At 46.8% G+C, this 11606-nt stretch overlaps 7 non-coding genes across 7 annotated transcripts; all 7 read left to right on the top strand.

Moving 5' to 3' along the window:
* The first annotated feature begins 2881 nt into the window (after positions 1 to 2881).
* Positions 2882 to 2954, top strand: TRNAK-CUU (transfer RNA lysine (anticodon CUU)). The gene has a single exon. It is a non-coding gene; the product is annotated as a tRNA-Lys (tRNA).
* A 969-nt stretch (positions 2955 to 3923) lies between these two features.
* TRNAK-CUU (transfer RNA lysine (anticodon CUU)) lies at positions 3924 to 3996 on the top strand. Its single transcript has one exon. It is a non-coding gene; the product is annotated as a tRNA-Lys (tRNA).
* Positions 3997 to 4749: 753 nt separating this feature from the next.
* On the top strand, positions 4750 to 4822 carry TRNAK-CUU (transfer RNA lysine (anticodon CUU)). Its single transcript has one exon. It is a non-coding gene; the product is annotated as a tRNA-Lys (tRNA).
* Positions 4823 to 5730: 908 nt separating this feature from the next.
* Positions 5731 to 5803, top strand: TRNAK-CUU (transfer RNA lysine (anticodon CUU)). The gene has a single exon. It is a non-coding gene; the product is annotated as a tRNA-Lys (tRNA).
* Positions 5804 to 7119: 1316 nt separating this feature from the next.
* TRNAK-CUU (transfer RNA lysine (anticodon CUU)) lies at positions 7120 to 7192 on the top strand. Its single transcript has one exon. It is a non-coding gene; the product is annotated as a tRNA-Lys (tRNA).
* A 957-nt stretch (positions 7193 to 8149) lies between these two features.
* TRNAK-CUU (transfer RNA lysine (anticodon CUU)) lies at positions 8150 to 8222 on the top strand. The gene has a single exon. It is a non-coding gene; the product is annotated as a tRNA-Lys (tRNA).
* A 2879-nt stretch (positions 8223 to 11101) lies between these two features.
* On the top strand, positions 11102 to 11174 carry TRNAK-CUU (transfer RNA lysine (anticodon CUU)). Its single transcript has one exon. It is a non-coding gene; the product is annotated as a tRNA-Lys (tRNA).
* The last annotated feature ends 432 nt before the right edge of the window (positions 11175 to 11606 follow it).

The raw sequence follows: 11606 nt of genomic DNA, 5'->3' as shown, positions 1-11606 counted from the left end.
TTCTTGACCTCTCCAACACCAAAACATCTATGTTGTTTCTGCTAATTATTTACAGATTTGAAACCATCAGATAGATCATATACAGTATAAATGTAGCCGGTATATGACTGAAGTTACAGGGGGAGTCCTACATTGAAACAACGACAACGACTACAACAACACATTTAGAGTGATGCCTCAAACATACAGGGGGAGCTGGGAAGTCTAATCTGTTTCTACCAGTTTCATCCATTGCGCTGCAAGATGCCATTTCACTAGAAAACCCCATCGTTTCTTAATTCTATTGAACTATTATTCAAATATATTACAGCCACAGTTTACGGGGCCTTAGGGGTCGGTGCAAGGTTATCAGAATATGCATCGTGATCAGTTTTCTAGGCGTTACAGGCGTTTTTCTAGGAGAGGGTGGGTGAGTGCAGAGTGTCCCTGAAAGCAGCGTTCACTCCTGTGACGTCATCCCTTTGGGAAAAGATGGCCTGTTGTTTCTGTTCTCACTATGGCAGCGGACTGTGGCCTGCTGGTGTTCTCAAAACTGTACTCTCAGTTTACAAATCTTATTATTTTCATGCCTCATTTCAAGGCCTCATGGGAAATACAGAAAGTCATGCTGAACTAACAGCAGGCTGAGGAATCCACATTTACTTACTTTGAACAGATTCATGTGTCATGGATGAAAAGTCTAACATGGATAAGGATGTAACACAAACTCACAATATTGTTTTGGTACATCACGCCATAATGACACATAATAAAATCTAAAATATTTCCATGAATTTGTCTCTTGTACAATAATGAAAATGCATAACTGATCACCAATATTTGATAGACTATCAATAATGAAACAGACAACAGATGCAGGGGAGAAAATATAAAAGAGAGAGAGAGAGAGAAGAATCTGATGTTTTGAGTCAGAAGAACATTCAGTTCTGATTGATGTGGGTCAGCAGACACTGCCCCCTGCTGGTCAGCACCAGTTACACAGCAGCACAAACCAATGCACTGGAAACAGATCACTTTTTTTACACACAAGCCTTGAAAAGCCTCTGACAACAAATGGAGCTGAGAAACGCCCCCTCCATCCATGAGCTGCTGAAGTGTGAGGGTTCGGAAATCACCGGTGAGAATTTTAATCTGTTGTGATGAGAACACCCCTCCCACACACACACACACACACACACTGCAGAGATTGATCATAAACTGTTTGCTGCATTTGACTTAATGACGCAAACAGCTAACCTTTTATGTAAAAATGTAAAATGTCTGGTTTTAACGCCAACAAAGTCCACAATCACTCGTTCCCTTTTCCCTTTTGTCCACCAGTTTGTCACAGCATGTGCGTCCGACATTGCCACCATTGACTTTTACAGTTTTTATGTGATGCCAGTGTGTCTCTGTTCTTCTCCCCAGAAATGTGGAGCGACTCAGCGACGGCCAACTTTTAGTTTTGTTTCTGCTCTGGCGTCCATCTGCTGTAACTCTTAGACCACATGTCTCTGCAACTTCACGCTGCAGAGGGCCACGCTAACTTCCTTTCCCCGTCTTTTCCTTAAAATTACCAGTGAAACACCTTGAAAACTCCAGGAAGGAGGCCGTTTCCAGCGGTGAAAGCCTGTGGTTGTTCTGGGCAGCAGCCAGGTGCACACAATGTTCCCCAGCGCCCCGCAAATAATACGCATGAAACAAATAACAGACCAGATCCATGTTAGGTAACATCAGGCCTGGATACTGGACACAGTTACGCCTGAATAGAAAAAACAGACCCAACGAGTTGACATCAGACAGGTGTTACACCTGTAAGTCCTTGAGGTCCTCACACACACACACAAGAACATATGTATTCCTTGTGCTCCTGATGATGAGCGACAGGCGTCGGGTTGAGGACGACGGTCCAAACACATCCAGAGGATTCTGAGTCTACTGTCCCTGACCCTGTTGGAATGAAGCCTCAGGTCCACCAGGGCAGTGAGATATTGAGAGTTAAGTTTGTTATTCTGAAATAATCCGATTGAGGCGGAGTCCGATTGAGTCCGATTGAGGCGGATCACACCCACCCTTACACCCTCTGTCCTTATACCCTCTGTCCTTACCCCCTCTGTCCTTACCCCCTCTGTCCTTACCCCCTCTGTCCTTACACCCTCTGTCCTTACACCCTCTGTCCTCATACCCTCTGTCCTTACACCCTCTGTCCTCATACCCTCTGTCCTCACACCCTCTGTCCTTACACCCTCTGTCCTCACACCCTCTGTCCTTACACCCTCTGTCCTCATACCCTCTGTCCTAACACCCTCTGTCCTCATACCCTCTGTCCTTAGACACTCTGTACTTAGCTCCTCTGTCCTCACACCCTCTGTCCTCACACCCTCTGTCCTCACACCCTCTGTCCTTACATCCTCTGTCCTTACATCCTCTGTCCTCATACCCTCTGTCCTTACACCCTCTGTCCTCATACCCTCTGTCCTTACACCCTCTGTCCTCATACCCTCTGTCCTCACACCCTCTGTCCTTAGACACTCTGTACTTAGCTCCTCTGTCCTCATACCCTCTGTCATTACACCCTCTGTCCTTACACCCTCTGTCCTCATACCCTTTGTCCTTACACCCTCTGTCCTCATACCCTCTGTCCTCATACCCTCTGTCCTAACACCCTCTGTCCTTAGACACTCTCTACTTAGCTCCTCTGTCCTCATACCCTCTGTCCTTACTCCCTCTGTCCTAACACCCTCTGTCCTAACACCCTCTGTCCTTACATCCTCTGTCCTCATACCCTCTGTCCTTACACCCTCTGTCCTAACACCCTCTGTCCTTAGACACTCTCTACTTAGCTCCTCTGTCCTTACACCCGCTAAGCTCCGCCCCTCAGTCTTTGAACGCCGTGTACGCAGCCCGGCTAGCTCAGTCGGTAGAGCATGAGACTCTTAATCTCAGGGTCGTGGGTTCGAGCCCCACGTTGGGCGTCAGTTTTCATGACTGTGGAACTTTACAAGAAGCAGTGAAATTGGTGCAAATGACACCTTCTGTCCTTAAGTCTGAGTTATACTACTGTGTAAAACCTAGGCCGTTGTTAGAAACAAACTTCTTCATCAGTCTATTTCATCCCGATACAATTCACCACCAGGCGTTCGCCTCCTTCTAGTTGATTCGCATCCGCTTTACAGCTCATTTAATTTTCATTATTTGGATTGTTTATATGTCATTTCATTTAAAGTTTTGTTTCGGTGTTGTTGGAGATGAAAGAGCCACTGATGTAGCAGCTAACAGCTAACAGCTAACAGCTAGCAGCTAACAGCTAACAGCTAACAGCAAACAGCTAGCGGCTGGGAATACTGACGTGATTGCCGGTCAACATAAGTCGTCATCCCAGGAGAGACCTCTGGTGTAGACATGTACCTCTGTCCTCATACCTTCTGTCCTTACACACTCTGTCTTCATACCCTCTGTCCTCATACTCTCTGTCCTTACACCCTCTGTCCTCATACCCTTTGTCCTCATACCTTCTGTCCTTATATCCTCTGTCCTCATACCTTCTGTCCTTAAATCATCTGTCCTCATACCTTCTGTCCTTACATCCTCTGTCCTTACATCCTCTGTCCTCATACCTTCTGTCCTTAAATCGTCTGTCCTCATACCCTCTGTCCTTAGGCACTCTCTACTTAGCTCCTCTGTCCTCATACCCTCTGTCCTTACACCCTCTGTCCTAACACCCTCTGTCCTTAGACACTCTCTACTTAGCTCCTCTGTCCTCATACCCGCTGTCCTTACACCCTCTGTCCTAACACCCTCTGTCCTTACACCCTCTGTCCTCATACCCTCTGTCCTTACACCCTCTGTCCTAACACCCTCTGTCCTTAGACACTCTCTACTTAGCTCCTCTGTCCTTACACCCCCTAAGCTCCGCCCCTCAGTCTTTGATCCCTGTGTACACAGCCCGGCTAGCTCAGTCGGTAGAGCATGAGACTCTTAATCTCAGGGTCGTGGGTTCGAGCCCCACGTTGGGCGTCAGTTTTCATGACTGTGGAACTTTACAAGAAGCAGTGAAATTAGTGCAAATGACACCTTCTGTCCTTAAGTCTGAGTTATACTACTGTGTAAAACCTAGGCCGTTGTTAGAAACAAACTTCTTCATCAGTCTATTTCATCCCGATACAATTCACCACCAGGCGTTCGCCTCCTTCTAGTTGATTCGCATCCGCTTTACAGCTCATTTAATTTTCATTATTTGGATTGTTTATATGTCATTTCATTTAAAGTTTTGTTTTGATGTTGTTGGAGATGAGAAGAGCCACTGATGTAGCAGCTAACAGCTAACAGCTAGCAGCTAACAGCTAGCAGCTAACAGCTAACAGCTAGCAGCCGAGAATACTGACGTGATTGCCGGTCAACATAAGTCGTCATCCCAGGAGAGACCTCTGGTGTAGACATGTACCTCTGTCCTTACACCCTCTGTCCTCATACCCTTTGTCCTCATACCTTCTGTCCTTACATCCTCTGTCCTCATACCCTCTGTCCTCATACCCTCTGTCCTTAGGCACTCTCTACTTAGCTCCTCTGTCCTCATACCCTCTGTCCTTACACCCTCTGTCCTAACACCCTCTGTCCTTACACCCTCTGTCCTTACATCCTCTGTCCTCATACCCTCTGTCCTTACACCCTCTGTCCTAACACCCTCTGTCCTTAGACACTCTCTACTTAGCTCCTCTGTCCTTACACCCCCTAAGCTCCGCCCCTCAGTCTTTGATCCCTGCGTACACAGCCCGGCTAGCTCAGTCGGTAGAGCATGAGACTCTTAATCTCAGGGTCGTGGGTTCGAGCCCCACGTTGGGCGTCAGTTTTCATGACTGTGGAACTTTACAAGAAGCAGTGAAATTAGTGCAAATGACACCTTCTGTCCTTAAGTCTGAGTTATACTACTGTGTAAAACCTAGGCCGTTGTTAGAAACAAACTTCATCAGTCTATTTCGTCCCGGTACAATTCACCACCAGGCGTTCGCCTCCTTCTAGTTGATTCGCATCCGCTTTACAGCTCATTTAATTTTCATTATTTGGATTGTTTATGTGTCATTTCATTTAAAGTTTTGTTTTGATGTTGTTGGAGATGAGAAGAGCCACTGATGTAGCAGCTAACAGCTAACAGCTAACAGCTAACAGCTAACAGCTAACAGCTAGCAGCCGGGAATACTGACGTGATTGCCGGTCAACATAAGTCGTCATCCCAGGAGAGACCTCTGGTGTAGACATGTACCTCTGTCCTCATACCTTCTGTCCTTACATCCTCTGTTCTCATACCTTCTGTCCTTACATCCTCTGTCCTTACATCCTCTGTCCTCATACCTTCTGTCCTTACATCCTCTGTCCTCATACCCTCTGTCCTCATACCCTCTGTCCTTACATCCTCTGTCCTAACACCCTCTGCCCTTAGACACTCTCTACTTAGCTCCTCTGTCCTCATACCCTCTGTCCTTACACCCTCTGTCCTAACACCCTCTGTCCTTACACCCTCTGTCCTCATACCCTCTGTCCTAACACCCTCTGTCCTCATACCCTCTGTCCTTACACCCTCTGTCCTTACACCCTCTGTCCTAACACCCTCTGTCCTTACACCCTCTGTCCTAACACCCTCTGTCCTCATACCCTCTGTCCTAACACCCTCTGTCCTTAGACACTCTCTACTTAGCTCCTCTGTCCTTACACCCGCTAAGCTCCGCCCCTCAGTCTTTGATCCCTGTGTACACAGCCCGGCTAGCTCAGTCGGTAGAGCATGAGACTCTTAATCTCAGGGTCGTGGGTTCGAGCCCCACGTTGGGCGTCAGTTTTCATGACTGTGGAACTTTACTAGAAGCAGTGAAATTAGTGCAAATGACACCTTCTGTCCTTAAGTCTGAGTTATACTACTGTGTAAAACCTAGGCCGTTGTTAGAAACAAACTTCTTCATCAGTCTATTTCATCCCGATACAATTCACCACCAGGCGTTCGCCTCCTTCTAGTTGATTCGCATCCGCTTTACAGCTCATTTAATTTTCATTATTTGGATTGTTTATATGTCATTTCATTTAAAGTTTTGTTTCGGTGTTGTTGGAGATGAGAAGAGCCACTGATGTAGCAGCTAACAGCTAACAGCTAGCAGCTAACAGCTAACAGCTAACAGCTAGCGGCTGGGAATACTGACGTGATTGCCGGTCAACATAAGTCGTCATCCCAGGAGAGACCTCTGGTGTAGACATGTACCTCTGTCCTCATACCTTCTGTCCTTACATCCTCTGTCCTTATATCCTCTGTCCTCATACCTTCTGTCCTTATATCCTCTGTCCTCATACCTTCTGTCCTTAAATCATCTGTCCTCATACCTTCTGTCCTTACATCCTCTGTCCTTACACCCTCTGTCCTAACACCCTCTGTCCTTACACCCTCTGTCCTAACACCCTCTGTCCTCATACCCTCTGTCCTCATACCCTCTGTCCTTACACCCTCTGTCCTCATACCCTCTGTCCTTACACCCTCTGTCCTAACACCCTCTGTCCTTAGACACTCTCTACTTAGCTCCTCTGTCCTCATACCCGCTGTCCTTACACCCTCTGTCCTCATACCCTCTGTCCTTACACCCTCTGTCCTCATACCCTCTGTCCTCATACCCTCTGTCCTTACATCCTCTGTCCTCATACCTTCTGTCCTTAAATCATCTGTCCTCATACCTTCTGTCCTTACATCCTCTGTCCTTACACCCTCTGTCCTAACACCCTCTGTCCTTACACCCTCTGTCCTAACACCCTCTGTCCTCATACCCTCTGTCCTCATACCCTCTGTCCTTACACCCTCTGTCCTCATACCCTCTGTCCTTACACCCTCTGTCCTAACACCCTCTGTCCTTAGACACTCTCTACTTAGCTCCTCTGTCCTCATACCCGCTGTCCTTACACCCTCTGTCCTCATACCCTCTGTCCTTACTCCCTCTGTCCTAACACCCTCTGTCCTTACACCCTCTGTCCTTACACCCTCTGTCCTCATACCCTCTGTCCTTATACCCTCTGTCCTAACACCCTCTGTCCTTAGACACTCTCTACTTAGCTCCTCTGTCCTTACACCCGCTAAGCTCCGCCCCTCAGTCTTTGATCCCTGTGTACACAGCCCGGCTAGCTCAGTCGGTAGAGCATGAGACTCTTAATCTCAGGGTCGTGGGTTCGAGCCCCACGTTGGGCGTCAGTTTTCATGACTGTGGAACTTTACAAGAAGCAGTGAAATTAGTGCAAATGACACCTTCTGTCCTTAAGTCTGAGTTATACTACTGTGTAAAACCTAGGCCGTTGTTAGAAACAAACTTCTTCATCAGTCTATTTCATCCCGATACAATTCACCACCAGGCGTTCGCCTCCTTCTAGTTGATTCGCATCCGCTTTACAGCTCATTTAATTTTCATTATTTGGATTGTTTATATGTCATTTCATTTAAAGTTTTGTTTTGATGTTGTTGGAGATGAGAAGAGCCACTGATGTAGCAGCTAACAGCTAACAGCTAACAGCTAACAGCTAGCAGCCGGGAATACTGACGTGATTGCCGGTCAACATAAGTCGTCATCCCAGGAGAGACCTCTGGTGTAGACATGTACCTCTGTCCTCATACCTTCTGTCCTTACATCCTCTGTTCTCATACCTTCTGTCCTTACATCCTCTGTTCTCATACCTTCTGTCCTTACATCCTCTGTCCTCATACCTTCTGTCCTTACATCCTCTGTCCTCATACCTTCTGTCCTTACATCCTCTGTCCTCATACCCTCTGTCCTTACACCCTCTGTCCTCATACCCTCTGTCCTCATACCCTCTGTCCTTACACCCTCTGTCCTAACACCCTCTGTCCTTACACCCTCTGTCCTCATACCCTCTGTCCTTACACCCTCTGTCCTTAGACACTCTCTACTTAGCTCCTCTGTCCTCATACCCGCTGTCCTTACACCCTCTGTCCTAACACCCTCTGTCCTTACACCCTCTGTCCTCATACCTTCTGTCCTTACACACTCTGTCTTCATACCCTCTGTCCTCATACTCTCTGTCCTTACACCCTCTGTCCTAACACCCTCTGTCCTTAGACACTCTCTACTTAGCTCCTCTGTCCTTACACCCGCTAAGCTCCGCCCCTCAGTCTTTGATCCCTGTGTACACAGCCCGGCTAGCTCAGTCGGTAGAGCATGAGACTCTTAATCTCAGGGTCGTGGGTTCGAGCCCCACGTTGGGCGTTCGTTTTCATGACTGTGGAACTCTACAAGAAGCTGTGAAATTAGTGCAAACAATAGAAGTGGGTTCTACTCTGTCCTGTGTCCTGACACCCTCCTGTCCTTTGGTTCTCAAACCATCTATCCTGAGATGCTCTGTAACAAAAGATCGCCATTTCTAATTGTAAAATCCTAAGGGTGACTACCATAGACACATATAGAAGGCTAGATACCTCACCGGTGCTGCTGGCCAATGGAGAGCGATCTTGCTACGAGGTACTGGCTCACTCATGACATTATGTCCATTGCGCATAACCATAACTTGCTCAATTTTCAATTTTTGATTTTGGTTTCAGCCTTGACAACTTGAGCGGTGACACAGCTATGCTGCACAACTAAGTCAATTTTTCCAAAACAAAAACTGCAATTTGTCCAGTTATAGCCACATTGATAACGCTTGTAAGAAACCAAACCGTTTGTAAATCTGTCAAGATTTCAGCAAGTTCAGAGTAATTTTGTTAGAGCAGGTCACTCTGCCTCCTATTGCCACCATACAACGTATCCGAATAGAACCCTGTGGCAAGATGGCCGCCGGTGAACGACGTTGTAGGCTCCTCCTTGAGGCATCTAGCCTTCTATATATGTCTATGGTGACTACACCGTGACTTTTATAATCGTGATTAATCGTTAATTTGATGAATCCTGACATCTAGTGTCGACTGTCAGATCAGTGTTAAAGCTCAGTTGAAGATTTCAAATGAATTTCTTTTCAGATTCCTAGCTCATCAGCAGATAAATGACCTTTGACCTTGACCTGGATCAGACGCGTTCTGTTTGGACCAACATTTCAATGACTTGTTCTTCTGTCCAGATCCAGAAGCAGTAGAAACAAACAAACGACACACCTGTCGGCCATCTCCTCTGAACGTCCCGTCATACTCCTGCGTCTCCCAGCAGACGCCGTCCCTGACCAGCAGCCCACAGGTCCACCGGCTCCAGCACCACATCCCCGAAGCGGCCCACAAACCATCTAGCTCACATCTAAGAGGTCCAGCGCCAGCGCCCCCACTCCCCCGTCACAGATTGGCTGAACCTCCTCTCGGACCTGTTTGCTTTATCAGCTGTGTCAACAACATGAGGAACAACACCGGAAAAAAATTAACTTTTACTGGCAAAAAGAGGCTCAGCGGATCCCTGAGAGGTGACATGAACAACAACAACACGACAAGAACACTTCACGGTGACAAAACGAAAGTTTAACCTCTGTCGGCAGAGTTGAAGGGAACTTCCCGGAAGAGTTGACGGGAGGAAAAAAAAAGTTCACGTGTTGTGACAAATATTTCTGCCGAGATGAAATCTTGTACAGTGTGACACGGTGGAGCAGTGGTTAGCACTGTCGCCTCATGGTGAGAAGGTCAAGAGGGAGAAGGTGAATAAAATCTTGTATTTCCCAGCTGCTCATGAGCTCAGAGAGATGTTTCAAATTAATAACAAATAATAATAAAGGACAGTTTCATTTCACCCAGAGAGATGAAATCTCTTTCTGCAGTTCTGGCACCTGAAGGTGAACACACTGCCGCTGGAGGAAGCTGCAAATAAAGTTCTATGATTTGTTCTTTCAATGTTCAGTGTTTCAGAAAAATATTTGTATCAAAGAATAAGATGGTTATCTTCATTATGAATGTAATAATAATAATAATAATACTGAAATTATTTATGGAAACACAAATACAATTGCGATCATTATTATTAGATGCAGGTGCTGTGGATGGCCAATCAAATCAGTGCATTCATGGAACTTGAATGTGACGTCTGAGATGACAGCGTGTCTGGATCTGTTTCCTGACATGACGCTGCAGAGGCTGAGAAAGAAAACAAACTCCTCAGGCCTGGGAGTGGCACTAAAGCAAAAGCAAAAGAGGAAGACATGGGATGTATGCGATGGAAACAAACACACAGAGAATCTGAATAGAACATAAAGTTTGATCCGACACATCACACTTGGCAACTTGGTCAGCACCAACACAACGCTGTTGTTGTTGTTGTCAGTTAGCACAGAAGGAGGTGGAGCTATAAGATGGGTATTGGTGCCGAGTCAGCGCCTTCATTTGACCCCGCACAAGAATCCAGGCCACCTGAAACACAATCAGGTGCTACAGCTGTGTGTGTGTGTGTGTGTGAGGGAGAGAGCGAACAGCTGACTTTCACAGCGTGTCAGTGAACGCACCACTCGAACCGCCTGTGAAGTCCAGTCTGGTTTTATCCGTACAGACGTTCACAAGAGCAGCTCTTAGTGACTTCCTATAGGTTACATGTGGATGGCCTTCTGCCTTGACCAGCTGGATGAACACTGAGCTGAACGAAGTTGCTCCGACATCCAACAGTTTGTTGGTGATGGACTGTTGGAGCTCCACCAAACTAAAGTCAGAAACAATGTTTGGAAAATGACTGACACCAACTGTTGGGTCCAACTACTGTTCTACAACCTGACTGACATCCCTGATGATGGACCTCAGGCCCTGGTCCACCTGAAGAACAACACACAGGTCACAGAGACACTGTCCTCACACCCTGTGTCCTTAGACACTCTGTCCTCACACCCTGTGTCCTTAGACACTCTGTCCTCACACCCTGTGTCCTCAGAACTCTGTCCTCACACCTTGTGTCCTTTAACCCTCTGTCCTCCTTCCGTCTGAGCTCCACCCCTCAGTCTTCAGACCCCTTGTTCTCGGCCACTGTGTCCTTAGGTTCTCATACCCTCTGTCCTTAGACACTCTCTCCTTAGCTCCTCTGTCCTTACTTCCTGTGTCCTCATACCATCTGTCCTTACACCCTCTGTCTTTAAGTCCTCTGTCCTTGCAAAACTAAGCTCCGCCCCTCAATCTTCTGTACTTCTACACCTGGCCTGGCTAGCTCAGTCGGTAGAGCATGAGACTCTTAATCTCAGGGTCGTGGGTTCGAGCCCCACGTTGGGCGTTAGTTTTCATGACTGTGGAACTTTACAAGAAGCAGTGAAATTAGTGCAAACGACAATAGAAGTGACTTCTACTCTGTCCTGACACCCTCCTGTCCTTTGATTCTCATTAGATAATCTCTCTCTAGCTCCTCTGTCCCTGGACACTCTCTCCTAGCGTAAATGCTAGCTGAAACATTAGGACTGTTTATACATCATTTCATTAAATTTGAAAAATAATTCATGTGAGAAAGTAACACTTTATATTCAGAATATGTGGTCAGTTTATCCAAATGTCGTCTATTTGGAAATTTGTTCTGATGGTGTCAGAGATGAGAAGAGCCACAGATGAAGCAGCTGGCCAGGAACAGCTAACAGCTAACAGCTAGCAGCTAACAGCTAACAGCCGTGAATACCGATATGAACGCCGGTCAACATACATCGTCATCCTGGGG

This window comes from Lampetra planeri, unplaced genomic scaffold (genome assembly GCF_965212315.1).
Source record: "Lampetra planeri unplaced genomic scaffold, kcLamPlan1.2.h2 scaffold_741, whole genome shotgun sequence".
In the NCBI taxonomy this organism is placed as follows: Eukaryota; Metazoa; Chordata; class Hyperoartia; order Petromyzontiformes; family Petromyzontidae; genus Lampetra; species Lampetra planeri.
Note: the sequence above shows the minus strand (reverse complement) of the source record. Positions and strands in the feature narration are given on the sequence as shown.